General features: G+C 46.8%; 1 protein-coding gene and 1 long non-coding RNA gene across 2 annotated transcripts in view; one reads left to right on the top strand and one right to left on the bottom strand.

Moving 5' to 3' along the window:
* Positions 1-19,414, top strand: part of LOC147716885 (uncharacterized) — a 2,312,058-nt gene that overhangs the window by 880,428 nt on the left and 1,412,216 nt on the right. The gene's annotated exons all lie outside the window — the stretch shown is intronic.
* On the bottom strand, positions 16,434-18,343 carry LOC147716887 (uncharacterized). Its single transcript, XR_015295785.1, has 6 exons — positions 18,110-18,343; positions 17,924-17,990; positions 17,719-17,832; positions 17,530-17,603; positions 17,344-17,413; positions 16,434-16,872 (listed from the first exon to the last, which is right to left on the bottom strand). It is a non-coding gene; the product is annotated as an uncharacterized LOC147716887 (long non-coding RNA).

Raw genomic sequence — 19,414 nt, forward strand, 5'->3', positions numbered from 1 at the left:
ATGTAGAATTTCCCTGTTGCTAGGGCGGTGTTAGGCAGGGGGCTGGTTTCACTGGCTTGTGATCACAAAAAGGTGGCTGGGGGTGCACTGTTTTAACATACAGGTCTTAGCACAGAGCAAAGGAGAAATTTGGAGGGAAAACTGAATCGTCACCAGGAATGAGAGGGATAAACTACAGAGTTTGGACTGCAAATCCCACAATTCAACACGTTAAAGGGAAGCAATCATGGTCTGGAAAAACCACAAGTTTAAAACACAAAACAGGTGATAAAATATGCAATCACAGGCAGGTTAAAACTACAATTTTAAACTGCAACAACCATAGGCAAAGACAGTAAGCACAGAAAGGGAACATTGTTTTTTTAACAACTTTTGTTTTGGGGAAGAGACAGCACTAGTTTCCCTCCTTACCACTTCCTGGATTCTGCTCACTGCAATTTGGTTCACAGGAAGGCTGCAACTCACAAGATGGAGGAGAATGATTTGGGGTGTACCCAGCAAAGCCTTAAGGAACCTGAACAGGTGTGAGGGGAGGGCTCAGAGTTGTCTGGTAGCTGAATAGCCAATCCACAATCCTGGGACTGCTGGCCTGGGGGTGGGGGCTGAGGAATTACCTTTCCTGTTCAGAATCTCCTAGGAGACAGACAGGCTCAATACACACTTTGGAGTTCTGCAGGTAAAGGCCTCACTAACTTGAAATCTAACAATACTGTTTGAATAAAACTTTACTCCCACTCCTGGCCAAAAAACGAACTTCACAGTCCCTAATAAACAGTTTAAACAGCTCAGAGAAGCACCCTCTGATGCAGAATATCCCTGTTGCTGGGGAGGAGGAGGGGTGGGGGATAGGCAGGGTGTGAGAAGTTGGCGTGGCGTATGCTGTCCACTATTCTAGTGAGCACCTTGCACCACTCCATACAACCCTTATTGATGGTAAGTTTAAAGACAACCTGTATAGAAAGCTATCCTAGTGGTAGCTGTGGAGAGCAGCCTTCAGGCTAAGTCTTGAAGGAATGTAAAGCAGCTTGCCTATTGGTGTCAGGTTTCGTCTTCGTTTTCAATGGTGAGCTGTTGAAAAGTGCTGCAGGCGACCAAGTGGAAAGTGTCCGGATGGATCCAAGGGTGGATTGAAGATCTGAAGAACCTGAAAGCAGAGGGGACAGAGTCTGGGTCACTAGACAGTGATCATGAAGGCAATGAGAAGATGCCAACCAATGTCGGGTGATTTCTGGTGAGGAAGGTGAAGCGTGACTCTTCAGCCACGAGGACCAGGAGGTGTCGACAACAACCAGGAACTGGATTTGAGCTGTCTCATGAAGGATGTTGAGTGCTGCAGTGTCGGTATCCGGATTGGACCCAACAAGCCTTTGCAACAGCAACCCATGCAGAAAGCAAAGATTGGCTTTGGTGCAGACCAGCAAGGGTTGAGGGATTAACCCTTTGGAGGGGAGTCAGGGCACATCTGGAGCAACCAGGAAAGTCCACAGAAGAAATACCTTTGTGGGGACCCACCAGTCAACGGACAAGGGATCGCGAAGGAGTCTCGAACTGAAATGCTAGAAGCGGGCCCACAGAACACTCATGGAGTGTAGGCCCACAATCTTCGGTGCAAATGGTACTCGGGTCTTGGACTACAAGTAGCCCAACGCACAACTTCGGGAAAGCTCGGGAAGTCAATGCACTAGCAAATGTGCACATTGTCTAGGGGCTCGGTTCCACATCCCTTCTGAGGGCCTCAGCTTTGCTGGGATCTCGTGTTGGCCTCAGAGAAGTCTGGCAGACTGGGTCCTGTGCCGCAAATCCGTCGGGATCTGGCGGGAGCTTTGGAAATGCATACCGGCAAGATGCTTCTTTGGTGCCTGTTTGAACAAGGGAGTCACTCCTTGACCCCAAGGGAGATTCCTCCATCTTCTAGTCGAAATAGAATTTTGAAGTTCCAGGATATATGTTGCAGAGTTTCGTCCAGGTGTAATCTAAAGTCTTTAGGACTGGGTTCCTATACTTGTACTAAGTTTAGGGGTTGGACTTACTTTAGAGACCCACCAATGGGAGGGTCAGGGAAGAGGGGTGGTTACACCCATTCCCTTTGAGGTGTTGCGCGGCCAGGGCGACTGACTCCGGAATCTGGGGATCACGGTTCAATCCACTGTGCCGGCGGCAGATTAGCCCAGCACCACGTGACTCTGGGCAATAGCTTGCTTAATCTTCCCGACAGCCCCCACCGCCTAGAGACCCTTACGGGTGATTGTTCGCGCTTTACAAATGTGGATTATTATAGTCCAGTTTCACACCAGAGCAGGGGCTGAGCGCCCTCCAACCGGTTTGAACTGGGGTATGCACAGGGACACCAAGTGTGCCCCCAGCACTGTCTGAAAAGCATTCTGTGAATGCACCCACCCAGCCCCAATACACTAAGGCCTGTTTTGGAGGTGGTTACACCTCCCTGTGACAGGAAAACTATTGTCCAAGCCTCCCATGCCTGAGTCTCGTCCAGCAGCAGGAGGTCATACTCATGTCTGTGGCTGCAGCATCCATTTTGTGATGCTGGGGCTCTGTCAGGGGCAGGGTGGACAGAGACGGAGACCAGAGCACTTGGTTGTCAAAAGTTAAGCAAGTTTTATTCAAGGTTTACAAGTTTAGGATTGGTGGTAGTATTCCTTCCTTCTTGGGGTCGTGGTCTGTATGCAGGGAACGTCACGGTTTGGTCCGGGATCCCGGTTCTCGTGGCCTCAGGGAAAAGGAAAAATAAACGGGTTTTACTAATCGATTCTCAGTGCTAATCGTAGTGCTACCTTCACCAAGTTTACAGAAACAGGGGTTGTGATTTCAGTGCAAGGGTCACCGCGGGGCCTCCCGCCTCCCCGACCTTGCTACCTCCCACCTCCCCAAACACCCCACCAGAACGCCCCCTTCAACAGCACTTGCCTTGGGCTGTGGCCCGCCTCTCGGACCACAGCAGCAGGACCCGTGGCGTCTTCTCCCTTCAGCCCACCGGGTATGGTAGCAGTGTTGGTGACGTCGCTCAGCAGTACTCGCCGTGTACTTTCCTCCGCCTCCGCTCTCACGCTCTCCTCTCTTCCGATCTCCTCCGCCTCCGCTCTCACGCTCTCCTCTCTTCCGATCTCCTCCGCCTCCGCTCTCACGCTCTCCTCTCTTCCGATCTCCTCCGGGTGCTCCACAGCCTCCTCTCCGCCCTGGCACACCGTCCGTTCCACGCCTCTGACCTTTATGCTTCCTGGTTCCGTCGGCCGACGGGACTCCTCCCCCTTCCGCTGGTCAACCACTAGAGCGCGATTGACTTCCTGGTTCTGTGTTCTCGGCAACCAGGAAGTGGTGTTTCCGTCCGCTTCGTCCGCTTCGGAGTGTTCCAGCCTCTCTTCCTCCCCACACATCCTCCCCCTCAAGAACGGACGGGGTGGCCACTCGGGGTACGGATGACGGGACAGATAGTCAGCACAGACCTGTTTGGATCCAGGAACATGCAGGGTCTGAAACGAAAAGGGTTGCAATGACAGGAACCACCTGAGTATACGTTGGTTGGTGTCCTTATTCCGAGCAAGCCAAGTGAGGGGAGCATGATCAGTCAACAAAGTGAAAGTACGACCCAAAAGATAATACTGTAGTGCCTCCACCGCCCATTTGATGGCCAGACACTCTTTTTCCACAGTGGAGTAATGTACTTCCCTCGGGAACAACTTTCTGCTTATAAACAAAACCGGCCTCAGTTCACCTGTCGGATCGGGCTGTTGAAGAACCGCCCCTAGGCCAACACCAGAGGCATCTGTTTGCAACATGAAATGTGTCTGAAAGTTTGGGCACCGTAGGATTGGCGTAGAGCATATCATGGATTTAAGTTTCTGGAAGCTGGTTTCATGTTTGGGTTCCCATACCCTAATGTGTGATGGTTGTCTGTTGGCTAACAGATCAGTAAGGGGTTCTGCGAGGGTGGAAAAGTGGGGAATGAACCGCCTGTAATATCCGATAAACCCAAGGAACGACCTGACATCCTTTTTAGTTTTGGGGCTAGGAATTGCCTTAATGGCTTCCACTTTACTCATCTGGGGTTGTAGATGGCCACCCTGAATGGTATATCCCAAGTAATGGATGGAATCAGTGGCCAGTAACGACTTCTTAGGATTAATTTTTAGGCCAGCGTTCTGTATGGCTGTGAACACTTCAACAAGATGGTGTACATGTTCCTCCCAGGACGTGCTAAAGATCACGATGTCATCGAGATATGCGGCCGCATAAGCTCGGTGGGGTTGGAGGAGGCGATCCATAAGCCTTTGAAATGTAGCGGGAGCCCCATGGAGGCCGAAGGGCAACACCCGGAAATGGTAGAGTCCTGAGGGGGTTGAAAAGGCAGTTTTCTCTTTGGCAAGTGGGGACAAAGGGATCTGCCAATAACCCTTGGTTAGATCAAGAGTAGACATGTACGTTGCGGCTTCCAGCTTTTCCAGCACCTCGTCGACCCTTGGCATTGGGTATGTATCGAACTTGGTGACACTATTGACTTGCCTAAAGTCGATACAAAAACGTAAACTGCCATCGGGCTTCGGCACTATCACTATGGGAGAACACCAGTTGCTAGCGGAAGGTTCTATGATATTGGCCTCCAGCATGGCGGTTACTTCCTTTTCTACGGCCTCCCTTCTAGCTTCGGGTATCCTATAGGGCCTCTGTTTGACAATGGTGTCGTTTAGGACGACAATGTCATGTTGTACCATGGTGGTTAATCCGGGTTTGGAGGAAAAGAGACCAGGGAACTGGGCGAGAGTGGCCTCGAGTTGGACCCTTTGGGTGGGGTTTATGACCTTTCCTATGGGAATGTCGTCCGGGGAGGACAAAGTAGTGGGGATGACAGGAATGCCCAGAGGTGTCTGCGTGGTTACCAGTAAAGACGACTGTCCTGTCTCAACATTATCAGGAGGTTCTACCCAGCTTTTTAACAGGTTCACATGGTAAATTTGCTTCCCACCGGGATGTAGGGGTTGAAGCACGCTGTATGTGACCGGGGTTACCTGCTTCTCTATAGTGAAGGGCCCTTGCCATTTGGACAACAATTTATTGTCGGACGAGGGAAGCAGTAGCAACACTCTATCCCCTGGTTGGAAGGTCCTTAAGCGGCTATTGCGGTCGTACAGGTTTTTCTGGGATGCTTGGGCATCTTCCAGATGGTCATGGACCATACCCCAGATCTGAGAAATGGAATTTCTCAAGTCCGCGGCATATTGGGGTAGGGGTTTGCCCTCCTCTTCCTCCTCCTCCCACTGTTCTGCGGCCATATCTAGCAGGGTTCGGGGTCTCCGACCGAACAGAACTTCAAAGGGGGAAAACCCCGTAGACCTCTGTTCGTGAGTCCTTATGGCAAACAGTATAAGGGGTAACTGGTGGTCCCAATTTCTCCCTGTTTCTGAGATGACCTTGCGGAGCATATTCTTTATGGTCTTGTTGTACCGCTCCACAAGGCCATCTGTCTGGGGATGATAGGCGGAAGTCCGTATCTGCCTGACGCCCAGGATTTCACAAATGCGAGACATTAATCTAGACATAAAGGGGGTCCCCTGGTCCGTGAGGATTTCCTCAGGGAAACCCACTCGGGTGAAGAGAGTGATCATAGCCCTGGCTATCACCGGAGTAGACACTGTAGACAAAGGAAATGCCTCGGGGTACCTACTGGCGTAATCAACAATCACCAGTAGATACTTGTGTCCCCTTGCTGAGGGAGTAAGGGGTCCCACAATATCCATACCCACCCGTTTGAACGGTACGTCTATGATGGGAAGAGGGTGTAAGGGAGCCTTTAGGACAGCAGCGGGATTGGAGTACTGACACCGAGGGCAAGCCGCACAATGTTTAGCCACATCTCTATAAACACCGGGCCAATAGAATCGGGTTAGGAGATACGAAAGAGTCTGTTCTTTGCCATAGTGTCCTCCCCCAGTATAATTGTGTGCGAGCTCTAACACATGTCTACGGAATGCCAGTGGTACAAGGAGTTGGGTTGATACCGTGTCACCCTTTCTGGTGGCCCTATACAACAAACCCCGTTGTACATAGAAATAGGGTCCTACCTTGTCGTTGTCCCGTTCTTGTACTTGCTCCCAGGCATGCAACAAGGTATTGTCATCCAACTGAGCTGACCGGAAGCTACGAGCAGGTCCCACCGTATCTGCAGGGGTCATAGAAAAAACAGACAATAGCTCTTTCAACTGGGAGTACTCGGCTTTCTCTCTTCTCTTTTCCTTTCGACTCTTACGGTCTCTCCCTGCTATCCCCTCCACATCGCTGTCTACAAAAGGGGCCTCCCTCCACCAGTTTACGGAGTCTCTTTTGGCTTCATCGATGTATTGATCAAACTTTGGGTGATCGGTGCCTATGATAACGGCCTCTGGCAGGGAGGGTATAACGCCCACTCTGCGCAATTGGGGGTCATCGGACACTTCCAGCAAGACCTCTGCTACGGGATATCCTTTGGTGTTACCATGCACGCAGGTCACATAGACGGTCTCTTCTTTCTGTATCTGATGGGGATGGACCAGCGAGGTGTCAACCACAGACACACGACAACCGGTGTCTAATAGGGCTTGTTGTTTTTTCCCATTAAGGAAAACCTCTCTTTTATACTGACAAGGTCCCTTGCCTATGACGTACACACGCCCTCTGGAATACCCTATCTCCATGGGTTCGGCCGGTTGGCTTCTATGTGGGCAGTTTCGGGCGATATGTCCCCACTCCGAACAGTGATAGCACTGGGGCCCCTGTGTACCAGACCCAGATCCGGGGCTGGACGGCCTAAATGGAACGCGGGGAAGGAGGGGAACCCTGGGTTCTGGCCTGCTTTGGGGTCTGGGAAGCAAGGGTCGAGGGCTGGGAACGGGTGCTTTACTAGGGCTTGTGCGAAATTCAGGCGACCTGTGATATGCACAGGCTAAGTCCACCGCTACAGTTGGGGTGAGGTTGGGATGTTGCCTAATCCAGGATCGAGTGGATGGGGGTAAGGCATCCAGGAATTGTTCTAGGAAGACTTTAGCCATCAGATCTTCTATGGTGGTGTTAAGGGGTGTCAGCCATCTTATGCCTAAGTCTTGGATTCGATAATAAAGGGCTCGTGGATTGTCTCCGGGGTTCCACCTTTCTTTCCTGAATTTGGCCCTGTAGTATTCTTGATCGCACCCAAGTCTCTCGAGGATGGCTTTCTTCACGTCCTCATAAGTTGTCCTGCCTGCTGGATTTGCGGCCTGGTATGCCGCCTGTAACTCGCCTGCTAGAAGGGGGGCTATATACTGACTCCATCTCTCCTTTGGCCAGGACGCTGTTGTCGCTACCCGCTCGAAATTAGTAAAAAAATAGTCCGGGTCCTCCCCGTCCTGGAATTTTTTGTAACACCGAACTGGGTACATTGGGATGGATGCGAGCAGTGGCTATGGCGTCTGTGAGGCGCAGGATAGCAGTATCCTGTACCTGCTGATTGGCGGTAAGAAGGGTGGCTTGGTCCTTTAAGGCTTCTTGCAGTGCATCCCTTTCTGTCTTGGCGGTTTGAAGCTGTTGTTCGAACACCAGTTGAAGGTGTCTCTGTCCCTCCGCTAACTGAGTTATGATGTTCTCCACCGGGACAGGCACGGGCTGTGACATGGCGTCACCTGTCTATCCCACTTCTGACACCACTTTGTCAGGGGCAGGGTGGACAGAGACGGAGACCAGAGCACTTGGTTGTCAAAAGTTAAGCAAGTTTTATTCAAGGTTTACAAGTTTAGGATTGGTGGTAGTATTCCTTCCTTCTTGGGGTCGTGGTCTGTATGCAGGGAACGTCACGGTTTGGTCCGGGATCCCGGTTCTCGTGGCCTCAGGGAAAAGGAAAAATAAACGGGTTTTACTAATCGATTCTCAGTGCTAATCGTAGTGCTACCTTCACCAAGTTTACAGAAACAGGGGTTGTGATTTCAGTGCAAGGGTCACCGCGGGGCCTCCCGCCTCCCCGACCTTGCTACCTCCCACCTCCCCAAACACCCCACCAGAACGCCCCCTTCAACAGCACTTGCCTTGGGCTGTGGCCCGCCTCTCGGACCACAGCAGCAGGACCCGTGGCGTCTTCTCCCTTCAGCCCACCGGGTATGGTAGCAGTGTTGGTGACGTCGCTCAGCAGTACTCGCCGTGTACTTTCCTCCGCCTCCGCTCTCACGCTCTCCTCTCTTCCGATCTCCTCCGCCTCCGCTCTCACGCTCTCCTCTCTTCCGATCTCCTCCGCCTCCGCTCTCACGCTCTCCTCTCTTCCGATCTCCTCCGGGTGCTCCACAGCCTCCTCTCCGCCCTGGCACACCGTCCGTTCCACGCCTCTGACCTTTATGCTTCCTGGTTCCGTCGGCCGACGGGACTCCTCCCCCTTCCGCTGGTCAACCACTAGAGCGCGATTGACTTCCTGGTTCTGTGTTCTCGGCAACCAGGAAGTGGTGTTTCCGTCCGCTTCGTCCGCTTCGGAGTGTTCCAGCCTCTCTTCCTCCCCACAGGCTCTTTTAAACTATTACTGGTTAGGTTAGTGTTACATGTCTTCTCCCTCTAGAAGGGTGTAATTCTGGTGGGGGGTAGGATTCCAAAGTGTTTGACACCAAACACAACATGTTTCCATGCAGCCATTCCAAAGTTCGCATTTACCGCCTTTAAGAGTATATGGGCTGGCTACATCACAGAACAGCATCAGCGAATAGATTCCAAAGGCTGCAGAGGGGTCCTGCTCATGCATGGGCACCCTATCACACAAAACCAAGCACTCTGCCTTCAGGATTGATAAGGCCTGCCATACGAGTGATTTATAGGTTTATATGTTTCAGTGATTAAAGGTAGATGTAGGTAACCTATATCTTAGTAAGGGGTGCATGCACCACCTTACCCAGGCTGCAGTAGCAGACCTGTGGTGCAATTTTGGAAGGCTTCCCAGGGGTGGCATAATACATGCTTCAGCCCCTGGTAGGCCTCTGGCGTATCTATGTCCTTAGTACCTAAGGTACCATATAGTAGGGACTCACAAGGGTAACCCAGTAACCAATCTGGAGTGTACCGAAAGTACATGCAATCAATTTAGAGAGGTAGCAGTTAGGCTGGGGTCCTGGATAGCAGGGCGTCAGTCAGACTAAAGTCGAAAAACAGTGAAACACCAGCAAAAAGTGGGGGTAAGCAGATCTTACTCTCCTACACTGGGGGGCTGGTTTCACCGGCTTCTGAAAACAAAATGGTGGCTGGGAGTGCACTGTTTTAACATACAGGTCTTAGCACAGAGCAACGGAGAAATTTGAAGGGAAAACTTGTCACCAGGAATGAGAGGGATAAACTGCTCTCTGGGGCACAGCTAGGCTGCAACTCACAAGATGGAGGAGAATGATTTGGGGTGCACCCAGCAAAGCCTTAAGGGGCCTGGGCAGGTGTGAGGGGAGGGGTCAGAGTTTCCTGGTAGCTGAATAGCCAATCCCCAGTCACGGGTCTTCTGGCCTGGGGGTGGGGGCTGGGGAGCTGCTTCTCCTGTTCAGAATCTTCTAGGAGACAGACAGGCTCAATCCACACTTTGGGCTTCTGCAGATAAAGATCTCACTAACTGGAAATCAAACAATACTGTTTGAATAAAACTCTACTCCCTCGCCTGGCCAAAAAACGAAGTGCACTGTCCCTGGTAAATACAGTTTAAACAGCTCACGGAAGCACCCTGTTGCTGGGGGGCGGGGAGGCTGGGGGGCTGATTTCACTGGCTTGTGAACACAAAATGGTGGCTGGGGGTGCACTCTTTTAACATACAGGTCTTAGCACAGAGCAGAGGAGAAATTTTGAGGGAAAACTGAAATGTCACCAGGAATGAGATGGATAAACTACAGAATTTGGACTGCAAATCCTACAATTCAACATGTTAAATGGAAGAAATCATGGACAGGAAAAACCACAAATTTAAAACACAAAACAGGTGATAAAATATGCAATAACAGGCAGGTTAAAACTACAATTTTAAACTGCAACAACTACAGGCAAAGACAGTAATCACAGAAAGGGAAAATTGTTTTTTTAATAACTTTTGTTTTGGGGAAGAGACAGCACTGCTCACTGCAATCTGAGGCACAGGTAGGCTTCAACTCACAACAAGATGGAGGAGTATGTGATGTCATAAGCAGTGCATGGCGGGCACAAGTTATAGTTATCTCTGCTAACTATAACTAGTGATTTTCAGTTTTTTCTGCTTGAAAACATTAATGTTGCTACTGACATATTCGATAAAGTTAATGTAACAGTTAGAAGAACCTAGGAAAAGTGTTTTTAGTTTTGCTGATTACTTTGACGCCATTTTAAAACAAGCATTTGCGTGCAATAGGTCTCGTATTTGTGAGATTTAAGCTACTGGCATTGTAAATGACAATGCCTTTTATTTATCTGTTTTGATAATTAAAACAAAAATAAAAGGCATTGTCATTTACAAAGCCAAAAGCTCAAACCCTTGTAAATGCCAGACCTATTTCACTTCAAAGAAGTGCTTGCCATTGCCCTGGGGGGCTGCTTGGAAAGTCAAAGCGCGCATAGCACTCTGAAAGTTGCAGGAAATCATGTTGCGCCTTCTAGGAGGAACTCATTAAAGAAAATAATGCTTACAGACTAAATAAGATATACCCTGTAACAACAGAAGTAAAAGGGACAGTCCTAATGGGAGGTTCAAATGAAGACAAGGCAGTAGTGCGGGACTAACAAGCCTATTAATGATTCGGAAACCAGCAATTACAAGGGGCAATGACACAAACCACTGGAAAATATGAGCAGAAAGTACGGGGAGCTTCAAGTCCATACTCGTACACACCATGGCTCGCATAGCAACGCAAGCACTGCTTAGGGTCGATGCAAAATTTAGATTCGGGTATCTGAACATAAAAACAATATAAGAAAGCAAAACGTAAACTCAACAGTGGCAGTACATTGGTTACAAGCTGCTCATAACATTGCACAACTGTGCTTCATTGTTCTACAAGCTTTAAAACCTCAACCTCTTGTAGACCAACATAAACAATTGTCGAAATCTGAATTTTTTGGGATAAAAAATTAAATACCATGAACCCACAAGGGATGAATGACAGACTGGAATTTTCCTGTTTTTATGAGTTAATATTATTGGTCTTTTCTTAATCTGTTTAGTCAGATTATTGTGCCCGTTTACATTGTAACATACGCTGTCTAAGATATGGATGTTCCTGTTTATTATGAGTTAATATGATTTGTTTTTTCAATTTGTTTAGTTAGGTTATTGTGTCCGCTTACATCCGTATAAGATTGCCCATGGACCGTTTTGTTTGTAGTTAACAATGTACATTGGATGACGCAGGCTGTTCTTGTCCGAAATAGAGTTGAACAGTAAAGTTTAATTTTGAACGCATGTTACTATGCACGTCACGTCATCCTTAAACGCAATATACCAGGCAGTGTAGACGGTCCAACATGTTTGTTCACTTTGTATGGAAGGCACAGAAAGTAACACACAGCATAAAGGGTAAGCGGGGTTTTCACTATGCTTTTAGAACTTGGCATGAAATGTTATCATTATTTCTCTTTCCCTTATTTCTTATTAGAGAGTCCTTGGAATTTTAGTTATTCTATAGTCGAGAAAAGCACGATCACGTTAGGCACTAACATCTAGCTTCTGAAGGCATTTCAACTTTCGTGGTGGAATGACTGAGTAAGATATATTGCACGTTTTTTTGGGGTGGTTTGCATGGACTTTGGTTTATACTTATTTGCTCTATTTAATGGAAGTTTCTTGAATTTTTTACATTCAGGCATAATAATGCATGCGTTCACCCACAGTCTTGAATCAGCAATGAGTATTAACAAACACACTGGACGGTTAAGTCGCCATTTTTTCAATTTGAAGTTTATGTTTACTGAGGACTAAACTTACTGGCTTTCTGTTTTTGATCACGTTGTAGAGATGGTAATCTGAAGACTTCTGAAAAAGGGTCTAAATTGGGTAGCATCTTTGCAGTGATTACAGAATTCATTGTGGAATATAATATATCATTATGGAAATGGATGGTTAATGAAAATCAGAGCTAATTAAATGTGACTATTAAACCATGGGAAAAATTTGATTTATTGAAAAAGAAAAATTATTGGAGAAGAATATCAGAAGAAAAACTATTGTGTTTTGATGTTAAGTGCGATCAGCAGCCAGGGAGTGCTTTTTCAGCACCTAGCATTTTTTTATTCAGTATTAGTCACTGCGCTCTCTAGACACGGCACAAATATGCTGGATCGACACAATCAAATGAATGAGAAAAGAAGGCTGAATCATTTTTGCAAGTAGTGTGTATTTTGGTAAATTGATGTTTTGATCTCCACACATAGCACAAGCAATTCATATAGAAAGCACAGATCACAAAGTGCTTTAGTAGTCCCCAGCTGCCTCCCAAAAACAGGAAAACAAGACTTCAGGACTCAGAAAAGAAAGCTCATCAAATACTAGAAGTAAATTTGAACCCTCACAATATCTAAATACAAAGAAGAGAAATATCCCATACAGTAAACAATGTGCAGCAATTGGTCCTTGGATGTACGTTGTCAAAGGTGTTTACACTAAAAAACAAGAATTATTTAAAGAAAGCGGGTATACAACGATATATTAGAGAAGGTCTACTTTTAAGCTCTATTAGTAACAAAATCTGAGGATCTGGGACACGAGTACAAGTCCCACAGATACATTTCAATGAAAATAAAGGGACGATCACCTCATGGGAAGTGTCAAGTACAGTGCGGGAGCCCATGCTTCTCTGGAGAAAGTACGTCCTGCTACAAACATCAGCACTCTCGTGCTGCCTGGTAAGGCCGAGTAACATCAAAAAATGGCAACAACCACCTCGCCATGGGCACAATCAATCTCGTGCAGGTAATAAAAGAAAACCACACTTCTAGGCTTTGCACGTGCCAGAATATCCTCTTCAAATGAGAACATAGAGGCTGGCATCAAAGATATGTTCACCTCATTGTAAACTTCCTAAGTAAGTTCGCACCAGCGGTGAGGGAGGGTGGAAACTTGCTCACTTGACAACAAACAAAGGAGGCTGGTGTGACTCAGGCAGTTGATCCCAGGCCCAGAAGCACTAAGGTTCAGATGGCGAGGCACGTGTGGGCATCTCTGTGCCGGGGTGAACGTCCCATTGGCCACTGATACTCCAAACCAAAAGAGTAATAATGACCCAGAAGGGGTGGGCACGCGGTGCCATACCTACCCATAGATTTATGGGAACGCTCCCCGGATATTAACAAACACACTTTCACGTATGTGATAAAATCACCGAGTGGTTCCTCAACATATAATGGAAGTCTGTCGGGGTGGAGGGGTTTTCATTAGCTAGTTTTGGATACCTCATCCGGATTATGAAGTAGTTGTTTGAGCTCACCAGTTCCCAATCATTAGACACCCCTCCAACCATTAGACACCCCTCCAACCCTTAGTGCTGGAAGGACAATTCAAGTGTGATGAATTCCAAGATTATCACAACAATCCCTGTAAAGTGAAGTTTGAGGGTGGGGTCGGGGTTCAGTCTCAAGGTAATACCCACACCTTGATAAATGATAAGAGTCTGCCACATCACTCCCCATATTTTGGTGGACGGGATGCCTAACCGTCTACAATTAAAACGACAAAGGGTAAACAGACCTTGACGTGATGTTGAATGGGCATCTCAAGTCCGACCTGGACTGACAATTACCTTTGGTTTGTACAACCACTTTCTGAACCTGTTCATCATGCCCTGCTGTGTCCTGCTACTACTGACAGTGCTTGGATCCTGCTGAGCCTGGGCTCCCCCTCTTCTGCTGTATCGTCCCGAGTTAAATCAGCTGTGAAATATTTCCTTCCTGCCCATGCCTCGCGTTTCACCTGGGCGGCCAAGGTGCGATGCTGCGGTACCTCCGGCACTCCAATGACAGCCACACTCCTGCCGCTGCAACAGTGCATGTGCAGGCAGCTTACATGACTCCGCAGCGAAACAGGCAATGGACATCGTAGTCAAGTGCACTCAGAGTAGGCATTAACACTAGCTAGTTTTCCCACGCGATATACCATGTAATAAAATAGAAGTCATCTTTAGGTTCTCCTTAACCTTTGTTTAATGGAGTAAGGATTGGAAACGCAACGTAGGTATCGAAAGTATTGCTGCTTTCCACACGTACTAAATAAAATATATATTCTTTATTCAATCTTATAGGCTTTGGGCTGTAGGCCGCTACCAAGATGAGGCCGATCGAGACGTCACTGTCTCAAGTATATTCCTAGTGTAACAGTGATGTTTTGCCTGACCTTTACAATTGCCAAGGCTCTCCCTGGCCAATACTGTGTATACCGTCATCAACAAGAACTACCCTTTTGATGGATACATCTGCCAGTGGATGATTCCTCACATTGTAAATATACCCTGCCCCAGCAGCATTCGGAATTTTTTTTCGTAGCTCTCCACGCCGACGAGGACAAGGTCACAGTAGCATGGCTCCACACGCGGCTCCGCTGACATCATTGGAGCCATAAGAGAGCCTCATCAGCGTGATGACGTCAGTTCCCTTTTTTCCGTGCCGTCGACACTAACGGTTTTCTGGGACTCTCCGTAGCTTGTCTAGTTACTTTGTATTTCTGGATTGCAATCCTGGTCTTCTCTTGCTTCTTTCCAGAAGATGTCAACGAGGAAGTCAGTGTTCAAGCCCTGTAGAGAGTGCAGAGGACATATGTCCATCACAGATCCTCACGAAGATTGTGTCTGGTCCCTGTCATCGGATCGTGACGTCGAAGGGTGCTCTTGCTGCCGTAAGATGAACCCGAAGGCTCTAAAGGAGAGAGAGGCCAAGCTGTTCCTGTCGAAGATGAGGAAGGAGAAGAGAGGTCGAAGGCGATCGAGGTCGAGGTCAGGTTCGAAGCCGACGTTGGGTCTTGCTTCAAAATCAAAGAAGCATAAGAAGAAGAAGAGGCACGGCTCTCGATGCCGTTCAGATAAGGAGACGGCTCCGAAATCGACTTCTCCAGTTCCTCGGCATCTTAAGGACTATGTTTCTCCTTCGGTTTAGAATAAGGCTTCACCTGTTCGTCCGGCTTCGCCTGCAGCTTCTCCGGAGCGTTCTCCAGCTCCATCCCCGACGCCAACGCATTCTCCGGCTCCAATCGAAGAGGCTTCTGTACCTGATGAGTTGTTGACTCCATTGGCTCCACCGCCGGCGCCAATTGGCCCGAGTCCGGTAATGCCTCAGACTGAGCCTCTATTGGGTCCTTACCCATCTTTCCCTGGCCCGGGGCAAGACCCATCGCATTACTTGAATGCCATGTATGGTGTCTTTTCAAGAGCAATGTACCCCTCTGGAGCACCTTTGGTCCTATGGCCTTTAATTTGGAGGTTCCTCAGGCCTATGCTCAGACTCCCTTTATGCCATTCTTTCCTGGCATTACCCCGGCGCCGAGGACGTCGACACCGTTTCCTTCATCTCCGGCACCGTCAGCTCGACCTCGTTCGGCTCAGGCTGTGCCTCGGTATCCGTGTTCAATGCTGGCTCATGCTCCGTCGGAGTCGTGTCTGGCGCCGCCGACGCCGGTTCCGAGAATAAGATCCAGGCGGGAGCATAGTTCCCTCTAACGTGCACGTGTGTGCGCGCGCCCACTTCCAAAGCGCGCAGGTCACAAAGAGCCTGTTCCTGAAACCACATACCTAAAGACATAATGCGGAACGGTAATAAAACTGTCACTTTCTTGGTGAAGTGTTAGCAGCAGTGGCAGCATGTTTAAAAAGACAGACGGAAAAGCATCTGTTATGGGCACAAAAGATATGATGCACCCTCTCTGCCAGAGGCTGCTGCAGCCCGTACTATAGGTGGGGGTCCCTCAATTAAGTGGCCAGTAATGACCATGTAAATGCTTGTAAATACCTGCCCTTCCTCCACTCTTGGTAGCGTCGAATCGTCACATGTACGAAATCGGCCTGATAAGGATCGGGGTATGGGTGCGCCTTTATTGAAGTATACTGATGCAAGGCACGGTCAGTGTGCGTCTGAGAATGAAGGCTCTGTCGTCTCATCTGGTGTCTGCTGGTCCTGCTTGAGGGCCAGGAATGAAGGGCGCACTCAGGCACTGGAGGCTGAAGTGGAGAAACATTAGTGCAATCATATCTGCAGCTGTGGGCGAAGGCTGCCTGCGCCGGTGAACGGCTTCTTGTTCATTGCCGTTTGCCAGCATAAGTCCTCTTGTGGCACGTTTGCCAAATGCAGTGCACCTGCAGGCAGAGGGGATAGGCCGGGCTTTAGTGGCCTGGGTCATGCTGAGGTGGCTCCCGATCGTAAAATCAAAGAATTCCCTTAGCAAGATTACTAGCTAATCAGGCCCAAATGTTAATATTGGACGTTCGTATTGTACAATTGTGACAAAACATATGCATATGTATCAAAGTTATACCAAATTTATTTTTATATTAAAAACATAAAAATACACAATAAAAAACAATTCCACATTCTATTGGCATATAATGCTAAAATTATCACAGTGCTAAATCACATCAAAGTTATAAACTCAAGATATCAACTTAAAAAAGAAACAATACCACACAGTTTATCAATTATAAAAATACAAAGAGGGGGAGAGACAAACAAAAGACAGTGTAATTTGTCATTCAGACTTTGCACATCAAGTATCCAAATTCAAAAACCCAATCCTGGGCACATAAAAATCTTGCGATACACAGGAGAAGCTTGATTACTCAATTGTGAAGTTTGTTGGGCGTCGACGCGTTTCGATAGCTTAGTTATTGGGCCATCTTTCTCAAGACTGAATTAATGATCTCTCCTAATAAACGGCACTGGATTGTTGCCTTGTAGTTAAAAGTCCTGTTGGTAAACATACTAGGATCAGTATTTTTCACAACATTCTCAAAGTTACATTTCTTAATTAATCATTTTTTATAAAACTTCCATTATTTGTCACATGAAGTGTACAGTCCTTAGTCCTTTCACAGGCATCAATTCCATTATTTTACACATCTTTTTAATTTATCTTCTTCTATCTAGAGTTTGGATCATGTACTTTGTGTTGCATCCTGTGTAAAATTTTCCAGGCACCTTATTAGCCCCATATTTATATCCATATTACTTTGAAAAAATCAAATACATGTCCAATATTACCATGTGTGCTTGTTAAATTGCATTTGTAGTCCACCAGTAGGGGAGGCCCACTGCCTAGGTAGCCCTCTGGGCGATAAACCACCATGATCTGTCATCAATCTATTGTATCTTTCATCTAGGCTACCAGTGTTTTTACACCTACAGATATATCATACCACCCTCTCTTGGAGTTATTACCTTATCTCATATTATTATTTGAAGTTCTTCTGAGTTGCCGAGCTCGCCGTCATAGGATTTTTGGGCAAATCTGCAAAGTAGTTTATTGTTTGTTATTACATTTTATAAAGCAGGAAAGTTCTAACATGACAGAAGAGTAGTTCTCTCTATCTGGATACATTCTGTCTTTTTAAAATCCTAAATTACCTGAGTGTATTCTTTTTATAGCTTCCACTCATGCCCCTGTTGTGCGATCATTCAGAATCGTGCAGGATCGGAAACTAAAAGAAGAATTTTTTGATTTATTGTCGTTCTTTATTTCCTTCTATTTCTTAAACTACCAAGCTTTCATAATATTTTCACACAGTACGATTCTTTGTTGTTTAGTAGATTTACCTGATTTTACTGATGCTTATTCCCAGATTTGGGATTCTTTTCAACTTTGCTGTCTTACACGGTGCCACCTTCCTAAAGAAAGTTGCTCCCTCAGCTCTACGTGTTTGGTAATTTCTGGATAAAGAGATAAACATACAATGGGCATCTTCTTACAGAAAGATCTACCCTTCCTGTATGTATTATTTATAATGCGCTATAGACCCACCTCGTATTGTGCCTTGATGTGTTTTAAATGGGGTGGATAATCGGCGCCGTATGCAGGCTTGGTGTATCTGCAAGGGAATTAAATTAAAGACAGTACAGCTCCGTTAGTTACAGACGCTGTCCCCCGTGGTTTCGAAATAGTGCTAATGATCAGCAGGAAGGCCCCATCGGCATAAGCGTTCCTTACCTGTTGCAGGTTTTAGCCTCCGCGTCTCCACACCGTCCAGCGTCTAACGACGGCTCCTATCTTCTCAGGAAAAGAGTCAAATGTTTCCGCCTCTTCCGCTCCCGCTTTATATCGTGCTCATGTTAATTTGCCAGTTTTATTAGGTTCAGCTGTTCTTTCTAATTAGCTGCCGTAGTCAGTTTCATTATGAACGGCGATATGCACGGCTGAGCGTTTCACGCCTCGTTTGCGTTCTCTTTATGTTTCACGCCTCGTTCTAGTTTTCTGACGACTTCCGGTTCCAAGCCTCATTCTCAATTCGAAACCATGCCTTGTTTTTACTTCTTATTAAGCGTGGTTTTAACAATCAATATTATGGGCGTCCCTTCTTTAAAATGTTCTCTGCCACAATACGTTTAGAAGGGTTATTTCAGCATTGGTTTAAGTTTGAAATAAACAAGGTCAAACTGATTTATGCTTTTCTGTGCTTCAGAGCTTATTTCCTCGTTTCTTGTTCCCTTTAGAAGGCCATTTATTTATTTTTATTTGGGTCTATTTCTGTAACCTTTTTATAATTAGACCAACGTTTGCTCCTACTGTTTTGCAGAATATTAAGAGCACTGGATTGCACTGAGTTAACATTAATATTACATTTGAGAGGTACGCTTTCTTTCTACACCTTATTTATGGATTTATTTCCCTCCATACTACCACTCATTTTTTTTAGCGTACTACAATTGAATTTCTTTAGCTTATAATCAGACTACAATCACATATCTCATCTTGATTTGGATTTCTCTGTTACTGGCTACTAATTTCATCCAATCCTCTTTTGAATTTAAGCCATTTTCTACAGTATCTAAAAAACACATGTACCATTGTTCACGTGTTTTTCTGATAGCATCTAGGTTTCCTCCTCTTCTACTGACACCTATTTTTTCTAGAATGAACCAAGTAAACTCATTGCAGTCATGGTTCTTTTTTTGATAGTGATTAGTAAGGGGCGCATTTTCTTTTTTATTTTTAATTGATGATCTATGCTCTAATAGTCTTACTGGGAGCTCTCTCCCTGTTTCCCCTACATAGCCCAGGCCACAGGGGCAAACGAGCAGATAAACTCTTGCTCCTGCAATTGTTTAAACTTTTGGGAATTAATGTTTTCCCATTGAAAGTCAATTTCTTTGTTGAGATGCAGTTGGGGCAGATAGAGCTTGAGCCACACTGGTGGTTACCTATTGCTTTTTTGTTATCGATCAGGGTTGTTTGCACACTACTGGCCTTGTTTTTATATGTTTGTACTAGAGCATTTTTGATTGTTCTGTTACG

The sequence above is a fragment of the Lissotriton vulgaris genome, chromosome 5 (assembly GCF_964263255.1).
Source record: "Lissotriton vulgaris chromosome 5, aLisVul1.2, whole genome shotgun sequence".
NCBI classification, from domain to species: domain Eukaryota; kingdom Metazoa; phylum Chordata; class Amphibia; order Caudata; family Salamandridae; genus Lissotriton; species Lissotriton vulgaris.